Below are 12333 nucleotides of genomic sequence, written 5' to 3' on the forward strand. Positions count from 1 at the left end.
GCACGGTTTTGAGGATTTGTAGAATTAAACCATATTTGCACTAACCTGCCTTGCACTGACTCAGAGATTGACCCAAGAGGATTTCAACTGCACAAGAAGATTTTCAAAAGCAATATTTTTTCAGATATCTTGTCTACTCAGACCACTGAATGAGAGAAGTTTGTGGTACTGCTAAATTTAGAAAATCAGCGCTGTAGATTCCATTGCTCCGAAACTGGATCTTTGGCACTGAGTTCTGTATGGCATAAAGACCACAAAAAGTCATTGCAAACTTTCAAAATTCTTTTCTTTAATGGACCATTGTCTGCTCCTATTTTTATGTATAATTTATTGAAAAAAGCAGTGGAGGAAAGATCTAATTTTTAGACAGTTTGCATTCCACTTTTGTTACTATACCTGACTGAATTTTAAATGACAGGGTTCTCAACAGTTTGCTCGTGACAATGGCAGAAAATACTCCTGAATAACCTTGTCATTTGGAACAAATAATCCTTTCGTAGAAAATAGACACTTGTTTATGAGAACACCATTTCTGAGCAAGGTGATTTTCAAGTGTGTAAATGAACCATGTATAACAAGGATAAGAATATTGGGAATCAGATGACCTTTACCACTGCTGAGCAAAGTCTCACGTAGCTTTGAACCCCTGGGGAGAATCTTGGATGGCTCAATGATCTGCCTTTAATTTTAGTTCCATTGCATTAATACCTTCAGCTTATATTATGCAAACAGCCATAAGGCTCAGTGAATCAAATTAATGTAATAATTGCTGCCTTGGCATTTTTCATTTAAAATTAGAATGTCATTGAGTGGGATTGTGGAACATATATGGCTGGCATTGATCCACTGTCCCTACTTATTATTGATTGGTCCTCACAATAATGGGAGAATTTCAGGTGTCCTCCTGTTTACTCAGATTGCACAATTATTTTAAAAAAAATTATTTATCTTATAGATATACAATGAAAACCTTGGTATCTGGCATTTATGGGGATTGGTAGATGCCAGATAAGTGAATTTGCTGGTTGTTTGAGACTGCGTGTTGCGTGATTGGCAAACTGTCGATGAGATGCATCAATTTTAAACCATATTTTCACCTATTTATTTTCCACAATTGCTTTTTTTTTGCCTCTTTCTTGAGGCTGCCGGTTGCATTAATTCTGGATGGGGGTTTTACTGTATATTTAAAATAACAGTTATTTATTATTATTTTACCATACAGTCACTCTTCCAATCATTCAGCACTACTTTTTCTTACCGGATTAGCTTATTTGAATCTCTGAATACAAACGCTATTTGAATGCAAACTCACCATATAATTATTGCTGGCAGATTGCTGTGTAATGTTACAATACAAGTTGCATGTAGGTTTAAAAGGATCAACACTTAGCTGAATTGATTCGAGAGATGGTACGAGGATGACTGCTGTGGGAAGCCGGACAAAAGGCCTACTGTGGCAGCAGCTTTTCTGAGTTAGAAATTCTGACTTACTGCTGTGGTTTTAATTCCATAATTCACCTGGTCTGGGAACTCTTGATGTTGACTCTGGGTGTCAAAAGTGCAGATGTTCTATTCACACAGGGAGGCATCCATCACCTTGCTGAGTGTGAAATACATGGCTGAAAAGTTAGAATGGTGTTTTCAGAAAAAGTACTTAAGGCTGGAAATAGCCCAATGCAGTGCCAGAAGTAGTTTTACTCGCAGAATTAACTTTCTACAGAAGCCAACATTGTTATATCAGAGTGGACTTCTGGAGCTTATAATCCTCTTCATTGCCAAAATAAAATCGACACACATGATGAAATGGCCCTGAACAGTATACTTCACGCAACAATTTGAATTCAAATCAGAAACAAAGTTAGAATCTATAGGAGCCAAGATCTGAGTGAATTTTTATGACCTGAAACCATTTATCACTGGCTATTTTTGTACCCATTACCCCAAGGTGAATGTCGTTTTATTAACAGAAAGCCACTTTATTCTTTCCATTTCTGTTTTCCAGTTTTATTGGATTTTCAGCCAAACCAATTTCCATTCCAAAAATAGAAGGCACTGAAATCCAAAAATAAAGGTCAGAATGAACATCCTCAAAAATGACCTGCTCTTTATGCGAAGGAGCAGGAAAGAAGATTCACTTGGTAAATGGAGTGTGCCACAATGCTTTGAGCACAAATGGCAAAATTGCACTGTTCTTTATAATAATGTGCTTGTCCATGGAGAACATGACCTTATTGAGAGGCTTGGTACAATTTAGGTTGAAGGGACAGTGAATGGATGGGATGGAGGAGAATGATATCTTAACACTCAGCGTCCTGTTATATTTTACATAGCAAGTTACTCCAAAAAGATAATAAGAGACATTGCATATGTACTGGTGTCTCTGCAACTAAAATATTGTTTGCATTACTCTTCTAGGTCAGTAACATTTGGACTAACGAAGAAGTAAAAATCAGAAAATCAGAGTGGCATGCTTAGTGTAGCAATTAGTGCGACGCTGTGTGGAGCACACAATAATCACATCCACTTGATTACCAAAAACATGAGCATTACTGATACATTACTTGGCCAGGTTCCAGGTACAAGAGTAAGAGGGAGCAAGTCCAGGCATGCCAGCCTTTATTTGGAAATCCGGGGAAGAGCCAAGGAAGGATTTAGGGAAGGTCAAGGAGGTTTGGACTGGCCCGTCCATACATCTATGCAAATGTCTTTCACCACACGCTGTTACAGTGCCAGTGACCCAGGTTTGAATCCAGTGCCGTCTGTAAAAAGTTTCTATGTTCTCTCTTGCTGTGCGGGTTTCTCAGGGTGCCCACCCTCTAAAATATTTTGGGGTTATAGGCTATTTCGGTGTAATTAGGCGCCACAGGCTCGTGGGCCAGAAAGGCCTGCTACTGTGCTGTATATATTTCTAAAACAGTCACCCAGCTTGATGGCAGTGTTTTGTTGTCCCAGCTATCCAGTAATAGAGAAATAAGAGAAAACAGCTTTGAATTAAGCTTTATTACTTACATTTTACACAGTTTTGTGACAGTTTATGAAGGTGTGGATATTCTGCCGGTAGTCTTCTTTTCTGCCCTCATTTCCAGAATTATATAGATGATTCAAGGATATAATTTTCAGAACTTTTATTTGAGTGCTTCCTGTTCACTCCCACTGCAAAAAAATTTGGATCCCTGTGTTCTGTACTTTACTGCTGTGCATGCTAAATACCATGTTTCCTCTAGAGACACAACCCCACGGTTGAAGTCTAATCAGTTGTGTGTAAAATATAGGTTTTGTTAAGTGTTTTCAGGGGATTTGTTGCAAATGGATTGCTCATTGAATGATGACACGGGCTGTGGAAAAAGGGTGGCCAATCGGCAACATGAATACAAATCTAACTGAAATCCTGATCTAAGCAGATCAATTTCTGGCTGCTTCCTGTCTATTTATATTTATCATTGAGATTTAGGTGCATGATACATAAAATATAAATTACTTTTGGCTACAACTTGGAAATATGTTTGGCACTGTTTCCTCATGACTATTCTTTGTTTGATCCACCTTTCTTTCAAACACAAAGACCTTTTTAACCTTCCTGTGGATGCCAGGTAAAGAATAATTGCCAGATCTATACTCTTGCTGTTTTGGAATTGGCAACTTGTAGACATGTCCAAGAATAGTGAGCAGTCTTCATGTGATTAAATCATAGGTTGTCCTTGGATGGGCACAGTCAGAGGATTCGTACTCCAAAGATTCTTGTGCCAATTTGAGAATGAATTTGTGCGGCTTTTTCTTCTCTTATAAGCCACACAAGATCAATTAAATGCTACACTTCATGTTAAATGCAGGAAGTGCATTCTGCTGAGGCACGTTTGCTCCTAACTGCTCAAGTATCATCTCTTAAGTGTGAAATTACACAGGAGTTGCCTTGTTGATCCTTTTATGGGCAGACTGAGCTTGTCATTCTAAACTGTCATGACCTGTCTTTGGGTTCAAGAATGGGCCTTGACTGGGAGCACCCAAAGGAGCCTTGGTGACTTCCTGCCATTTGTCTTGTTAGATAGAATAACTACAGCTGCAGGACAAGATGCAGAGAGATGTGGTCACTTAAGTCAAATAATGTACAGTGGTAAAAGGAAATAAAAACCACATTTTCTAACAGAAATTTACCCTTTCTTTTGCACTACACAGATGTTGTAAGGAGTGCATGGAACAAAAGTGATGACGGACTTCTGGTTACTTACTTCTGGGCCTCGAATATTCTTTTTTCTATTGGTGTTTCTTGATTGATGACTATCCCTTTCCATATTACTCCTTCAGACTGATGGGAAGGGATGTATTAAATATTAAAATAACAGAACTAGGAAACAGTACCACACCATGGAGGAAAATATATACTTAGATACAGGTCATATCACTTTTAATCAGAATTTAGTGCCTGCAACCTCTTAGAAATCTAGGTATGGGCCCCTCATGGAATATCACCATGAAGGGAAGATTTAAGTTTGGATGCTCCAGTGATTCTCTGTCTAGTTTCTGAAGGTCGCTATTTGATCCATACTGTACATCCTTTTCTACAAGGTCACCTTGATTAGAATTTTTTTGGGGTTTCTTTCTTGATTTCTTTTTTGAGATGAATGTTCATTTGGTCATAGATCATACCATTAAATTAGATAGAATTTACCCTTTATTTAAATCAAGGGATCGTCTAGTGTAGTTTACTTATTTTATATCCAGAAATATTGTTAAATAAAGAAATGTGCAGTTTTCAGATTACATTTATATAATATGACCTGTTATTTGTTTTATTAGAAGACTTTGTATTTTTACATGTTAAACTCAATAAAAATATTTTAAAAAGAAAGAAATATAGGTATAAAGAATTTCGAAGTTATAAAATATTTGTCACTGAACCAAACTCATTTCTATACATTAAAATGGAGTTGAATTATTTATTGTCACATGTACTGAGATACAGTGAAAGTCATTGCTTTATGTACTCTCCAGGCAAGTCAACCCACACTTAAATGCAATAGGTAGAACAATTATAGAGAGAATCTACTGGGTACCACACGCTGGTGCCACTTATTTTCCCCATAGGCCAGTGGTTCTCAGCCTTTTTCTTTCCATCCACGTATTACCTTAAGTAATCCCATACTAATCACAGAGCACCTGTGGCATAGAGAATACTTAAAGTGATATGTGAGTGGAAAGAAGAAGGTTGAGAACCACTGGCCTAAAGGCTATCTTAATGCAGCCCACCTACAGGTGTATAAAAGCATGGGTGATGTGTACATGTGGGACTAACAAGATAGTTCCTTTTATTTTGCACCCTCGCACCGATATGAGAACTGCTCCATCCAAGGCCGGAACTGCTCCATCCAAGGCCGGAACTGCAGAGAGTTGTGAACACAGCTCAAACCATCACACAAACCCTTACATTGCTTCCATCTATACATCTCTACCTTGCAAAAGCAGCCAACATATTAATAGATTTATCTCACTCATGTTGCTGGATTCCTGAGTGTGAGATCTCGCATCATCAGATTCAAAGATGATTTCTTTCCTGCTGTTATTAGACTCCAGACCAATTTTACACTCGTGAAATAATGTTGCTCTGTTCTAAATGATCTCTCTCTGTAACTCTGCACTATGTTTTTACTACTGTTCCAGATAAGGATTGACGAGCTAGATTCCTACAAAACAAGCCATCTCACTGTACACCTGACAATAAACTTGAACTGAATTGAGCATCTCATTCCATTGTAAGTATGCCAGCAAACAGTATATCCCAGATGTAAGCTGCTCCAGTCATGATATCACTGTACCAAACTGAAAAACTTCTTGCATTACATCTGGGTACTTGTGAGCAATGAATATTGCAGAGTTGATAAGTGTGTTCTCCTGTGAAGCAGTAAGGGAGGGGGTGGGGGGGGGGGGCGGTTAACGCCTGTGTCTGAATGGCTGTTTGAAGCAAATATTCTCTCCCATGTGGCAGGATATATTTGAGTGATTTTTACTAAAAGTATTTTACTCATATTTTGCACCCTCAGAAAAAATAATGTCTATTTGATTCCATATTATATTCAAATAGGATAGAAATAGGATTTTTGATTCTCCCCAGTTAACAGCAATATTGCCATGCTGCGGTTGAATTTTTTGTACATTTCCCATGAGGTATTGAGGTCATGTGATGCCAGACTTGTACCAGCAGGTGATCTGCATGCCACAAGTGGCAGAAATCTTAACCTCACACAAACCTGAGGCCCAGCAACAAGCTTCCCGTTTCTGTGAAAGAGTAACAAATGAAATGACTCTGGCGCGAGGCCAAGCCCAGCACTGAAGCTCGGAGCTTTGCCTTGAACAGTTACATATCTAGTCAGCTGGAGCTTGGCCAGCCAATTGCAGTGCATCAGTCCACCTGCCACACCATTCAGCATGGACCATACACAGCTGTAAGAGCGATTAGAATCTGAAGTGTGTTACATGAGAACCGTGTCCTTCATCCATAATCAAAGAATACACTGTATAATCTTTAACAAATATTTATGGAAGAGAACTGCTCCTTTGCTCTGCTTCCTGCTAATGCCATAATCAGCAATAATAAAGAAGTACAAGGTTAGTGACAATTCTGGGCCAAGCATTGATGGAAAGAGCACTTGTTAAACAAATAAGCTTCCTCTAATGCAGCGACTAATCAGTTCTATGGGTTAGAATTTCTGATCAATGCATGCAAGAGACCCATTGATCATTAAATTGGCATTACTATGAGAGGTACGGCTTTCATACTTTTGGATTTTCAGCCTTGATGTTGTGACAATGCAAATGTCCTACACCAGAGGTGGGCAAACTTTTTAAAAAAAAACCTCACATTCCACCTTAAGCAATCCCTATGCCATAAATGCTCTGTGATTAGTAAGGGATTGGTTAAGGTGGCATGTGAGTGGAAAGAAAAAGTCTGAAAACCTCTGTTTTCATTGTACCTAATTGAATTGTTTTGTGCACAGTTTCGTAACTCCAAAGGCCCAATGAGAATTTTCTCAAGCAAAATAATTCAGTAACAATTGGGTCTAGAGCAGCGATTCTCAACCTTCCCTTCCCACTCACATACTAATTTAAGTAATCCCTTACCAATCGCGGAGCACTTAAGGCATAGAAAATACTTAAGATGGAATGTGGGTTTTAAAAAAGGTTGCCCACCCCTGTCGTATACAGGTCTAATATTTTTTAAAATCATTGCATGTATTCTAAATCCATTTCGAAGTTACTGTAATATTTCACTTGTCATCAAATAAATTCCCCATTCTCTTCAGTTAGTGGATTGGATATTCAGACTTGAACTAATGAAATGGTTTTTAAGATACATATTAACAAAGAGAAGAGAACTTGAACATACTTTGAAATGTAAAGCAACACGCACAACTTGCTTTTTCTACATTATGGATCTTAAAATCCTTTATATGCGCTAGGTACTGCAATGAAGTGGATATAAATTTGTGAAAGAAGAGTAAATATTTTCCACAATTAATCAAATAAAATAAAGACAACAGCCTTCTTCCAAAGTAAAATCTATTGGCTTAAAATCTGTGAAGAGCACTTTCAGTCCTGTTGGAAAGCTCATTAATCCTTATTTTTATATTTATTATTGCCCCAGAAAGTTCTATTTTTAAGAGGATTAAATGCTCCTTTTCCCTCTTGGTTACTGTCCCACAGGTCAGTCAAGTTCAATCACCAACATTATTTGTCATAGGACTCCTTCAGTGAAAGATGTCTGTATAACTTTCAAATTTGATGTTTACTTTCTTCCATTCATTTCCACGATACCTTAATTCAGCTCCTGTAAAAGTTCAAAGTTTTATTCCCTGATTTGAAAACGTATAACATTTGCAATAATAAAAATGAGAAAGGACAGATACAGAGAAGTGAAGTGGAAAAATTGGCAAATTCAATGTTTTCTTTCAAGATATGGTGAAGTGGTTTTAAAATACTTTTTGCTCCCTCTATAATTTATGACAATTACAACATTAACCAAGCAGCCAAAACAAACCAACAGGCAGAAAACGTAGATTCAGCCTTTCTACATCATCTGAGTGTATGATAATTAGAACTGAAGGCTTTCTGGCAAAACAGCCCATACTGCATGCTTTTTGTCAGCATACATTATGAAGGACTTAATAATCCTTGCGATAATGAAAAAGATTTATATTTGTAAGTTGATTCCATAACTGGGTTGGTGCATGTTTGCAATGAGCATAATTTGGATCTGCTGTTTTAATGCTAAGAACTGATGGAAGATATTTCAGGTTCAAGATAAAGAAGTACCTTTTATATTTAACCAGAGTGTGGGTGCATTTCTGCTCTGGCTTACCAATTTTCTCTGACCAACTCATCTTCCACTTATCCCTTCCTGAACTGCAGCCCAGTTTTACCGTTTCATGGAACTTTCCTGATGCATTGCAACTTTTATTCCCAGCACTAACGTTTGTTTTAGTTACAGTTTTAGTGAGTTACAACTAGTTGTTGATTTATTTAAACCTCTGGTTCTTCCTCTTGAATGAGTTTCTTCATCATGAATCTTTATACTTCTGTTTCCCACCTTATTTTGATTTCAAAAATAAACTTTGTTTATTATATGTATGTGTCGTGAATATAAAAAGGACATGCATTTCCCTACCTTTATTACACCAATTCAATACATTTATTTTATTCAACACATCAACAGCACTCATGTTGCCTTCTGAAATAATGCAAACCATGAAGTATTAGAGAGGCTGCAATAGAGGAGTCAGCCCCTCACCATGTAGTGGTAGCAGAATCCTGGACTGTGGAACTTACCCACAAACCTTTCCCGCGTCACACCAAGCTTCAGTACATTGTTAGGCGCGTCTTCCTGAACTCTTGAGCATCATCAGCTTTCACTTGGTGTCATCTGCTTACTTCAGAAGACCAGTTTGAGCAGCTGCAACAGCTGCTGATATTTGTCTCAATTAATGCAGCTCCTTGTGGTGAACCTCGACGAGGACAAGGAGGTGGATGATCATCTTATCATCTGGATTGCAGGTGGCCTCACGGTTCTTGAAATGTCTTACACAATAGTTTCTCCAGCATTTTTGGAAGCAATGGAATGGAATGAGATCAAATAACATGCTCAGAAAAATATAATCTGATGAAATATTTGAGATTGCACTCAACAATTCTTTGTAGATAGATGATCTGCTATCTAATAGCAGGAATGAGCAACTATTTTCCATTGACCGGTGTCAGAACTAATAGCCTCAAATCTCACCTGTCAATAAGTTAATATGGTGTCCCTGCCAAAATCCTTTATTCTATGATTTTGGAACTCAATACACTACAAGGTGTCAGGCCCTGATGGTGTACCTGGTAGGGTATTGAAAATCTGTGCCAACCAATGAACAGGAGAGTTCAAGGACATTTTCAATCTCTCATTGCTGCAGTTGGAGTTTCCCACCTGCTTCAAAAGGGTATCCATCAATCATCCATCAATCAAGAAGAGTAGAGTGAACTGCCTCAATGACTATTGCCTAGTAGCACTCTCATCTACTGTGATGAAATGTCATGGCCAGAATTAGCTCATATCTAAATAAAGATCTGGACCCACTGCAGTTCGCCTACTGCCACAATCGCTCAACAGCAGATGCAATTTCCCTGGCTCTCCACTCAGCCCTGGATCACCTAGACAACAGCAACATGCTTTTCATCGATTACAGCTCAGCTTTCAACACTGTCATGCCCTCAGCACTGGTCAACAAGCTCCAAAACCTGAGCCTTCATAATACCATCTGCAACTGGATCCTTGACTTCCTCATCAGAAAGGCACAGTCAGTATGAATCAGAAAGAAGCATTGCCTCCTCACTGACAATCAACACAGATGAACCTGAAGGATCTTCTTGCTCTGTACCATGCCTGTATGGCTAGGATCAATTCAAATGCCATCTCTAAATTTGCCGATGACACCATGGTTGTTGGCAGAATCACAGAGGCCATGAAGAAAGGTACAGGAGGGGAATAGATCAGGTAGTTCAGTGGTGTCACAGCAACAATCTTGCACTCAACGTTAGCAAGACTAAGAAACTGACTGTGGACTTCAGGAGGGGGAAATCAGAGAACCCCAACCAGTCCTCATCAAGGGGTCAGCAGAGGAAAGGGTAGAGAACTTCAAGTTGCTGGTTGTGAACATCTCTTAAGATCTATACTGGGCTTCCATTTGGATGCAACCATGAAGGTGGCTCACCAATGGTTATACTTTGCGATGAGTTTGAGGAAATTTGGTCTGTTACCAAAGACTCTTGCAAATTTCTACAGGTGTTCATTCTGACTGGTTGCATCGCTGTCTAGTATGGAGGTGTCAATGCACAGGACAGGAAAAAAATTACAGAGAGTTTTGAACTTGGCCAGCGCCACCATGGGCATCAGTCTTCACACCATCAAAGACATCTACAAGAGGTGGTGTCTTCAGAAAGCAGCCTCAATCCTCAAAAACCCTCACCACCCAGGCCATGCCCGCTTCACACACTTAATATCAGGAAGGTGGTACAAGAGTCTGAAGACAAAATCAACTTCTTCCCCTCTGCCATCAGATTTCTGCCTTACATTCTCTTCATTTGCACTCATTTATTTTTTAAATATAATTTATAGCAATATTTTCACCATAATATTGCTGAAAAACCATGAATTTCATGATATGGTTCATGACAGATTCTGATTCTGATCACAGTTCTACAATTGGGTCATGTGCCATCCTGAGGAGCAGTGGAATCTTTCCCATAGACATACTTCAGTGTTTCCATCAATAACCAAAGATTCACATTATTGATTTGAGTATGGAATTTTGCATTAATCCTCTGAGGGCAACTTTTTTTGGAAAATTTTATTTATTAGAATCTTCATACATTTCAAATTATTTGCTATAACATTACATAATAGATACTAAATAATTTTCAATTTTCACCCCCCCCCCACACCTCCAACCAACCCTAAGCTCTACAGATAGAAAAATTAGAAAAAAAAGAAAGAACACATTCATCATAATAATTATAGCCACCATTATATATTTCTTGATGAAAGTACCATATTTTTGGGGGCGGGGAGGGATAGGATTAGAAGGTCTAGATTAGTCTATATTCATAAATCTCCTACAAGGCTCCCATATTTGACAAAATTTATCATAACCATCTCTTCTATTATGTATTTCTTTCTAACGGGAAACGATATTTTATTTTATTAAACTATTCTTCTAATTTAATGTTATTTTCCAATTTCCACATTTTAGTTACACACTTTCTCGCTATTGCTGTTGTTAGACTCAAAAATCTCTTTTTATATTTATTTAATTCCAACTTAATATCTTCATCATATATATTGTCCAACAAAAAATGTTCTTGGATTTAATTTAACCTTCACTTTTAATATCTTCTCTAAAATAACACACAATTCTTTCCAAAAATATTTTACCTTTTCGCATAAACATACTGAATTACATCTAAAACATGGAGCAGAGAAATATAAATTCAATTTATTAATCTTATAGGGTCAATAATACATTTGATGTAAAAATTACAATGAACCATTTGATATTTAGCATTGATTGTATTAGTTATGCACAATTTCATACATATTCTTGAATTTGTATATTTAAATTCTGTTCCCACTTCAGTTTAGTTTTATACAAATCTTTCTTTTCCTTTATTTCTTGTAATTTATTATACATAGTAGTTATAAATCTTCAAATAATAAAGGTATGTGTTATAACATATTCAAATTGACTATATTCCAGAAGTCTCAAATTCATTCCCATTTTTTCCTTCAAATGTGATCGTAATTGACAATATGCAAATATTGTATTTTGTAATATCCCACATTCCTCCTTTAGTTGATCAAATGTCATAAACAATGAACCTCTAAAACAATCTCGTATTTTCTGCATACCTTTTTCATGCCAATTGTCAAATAAAGAATTATTCATCGTAAACAGAAGAAGTTGATTCTGCTTTAAAGTCAATTGAGCCAACTGATAATTCCTTCTACCCCTTTCCACATGTATCCCGTTACATATTCAAAACAAATGCCTTAAAATTGGTATTTTTTTTCTACCTTTAAAAATTTCATAATTCCATTTATACAATATTTGGTCTAGACTTTCTTTACCTAAATTATTCATCTCAATATCTACTCTGAGGGTAATTTCAACTGGTCCAGACTTTGATGTAAAAATATTTCCAGGAATGGAAAAGATTATATAGAGTGTATGTAATCATTCCAAAAGGAATTTAGAACCTCCATAACACCCTGCCCTTAGCCCCTTCTCCATCACTTCTAACAGGGAAATT

The 12333-nt window shown here is 37.3% G+C and overlaps 1 long non-coding RNA gene across 20 annotated transcripts in view; it reads left to right on the forward strand.

Annotated features, from left to right (window-relative positions):
• Nucleotides 1–12333, forward strand: part of LOC138759328 (uncharacterized) — a 189310-nt gene that overhangs the window by 55322 nt on the left and 121655 nt on the right. For all 20 annotated transcript variants that reach the window (XR_011354735.1, XR_011354733.1, XR_011354736.1 and 17 more), the window contains exon 3: nt 5656–5747. This is a non-coding gene — a long non-coding RNA (uncharacterized lncRNA). The remainder of the gene's footprint in view (nt 1–5655; nt 5748–12333) is intronic.

This window comes from Narcine bancroftii, chromosome 3 (genome assembly GCF_036971445.1).
Source record: "Narcine bancroftii isolate sNarBan1 chromosome 3, sNarBan1.hap1, whole genome shotgun sequence".
NCBI lineage: Eukaryota > Metazoa > Chordata > Chondrichthyes > Torpediniformes > Narcinidae > Narcine > Narcine bancroftii.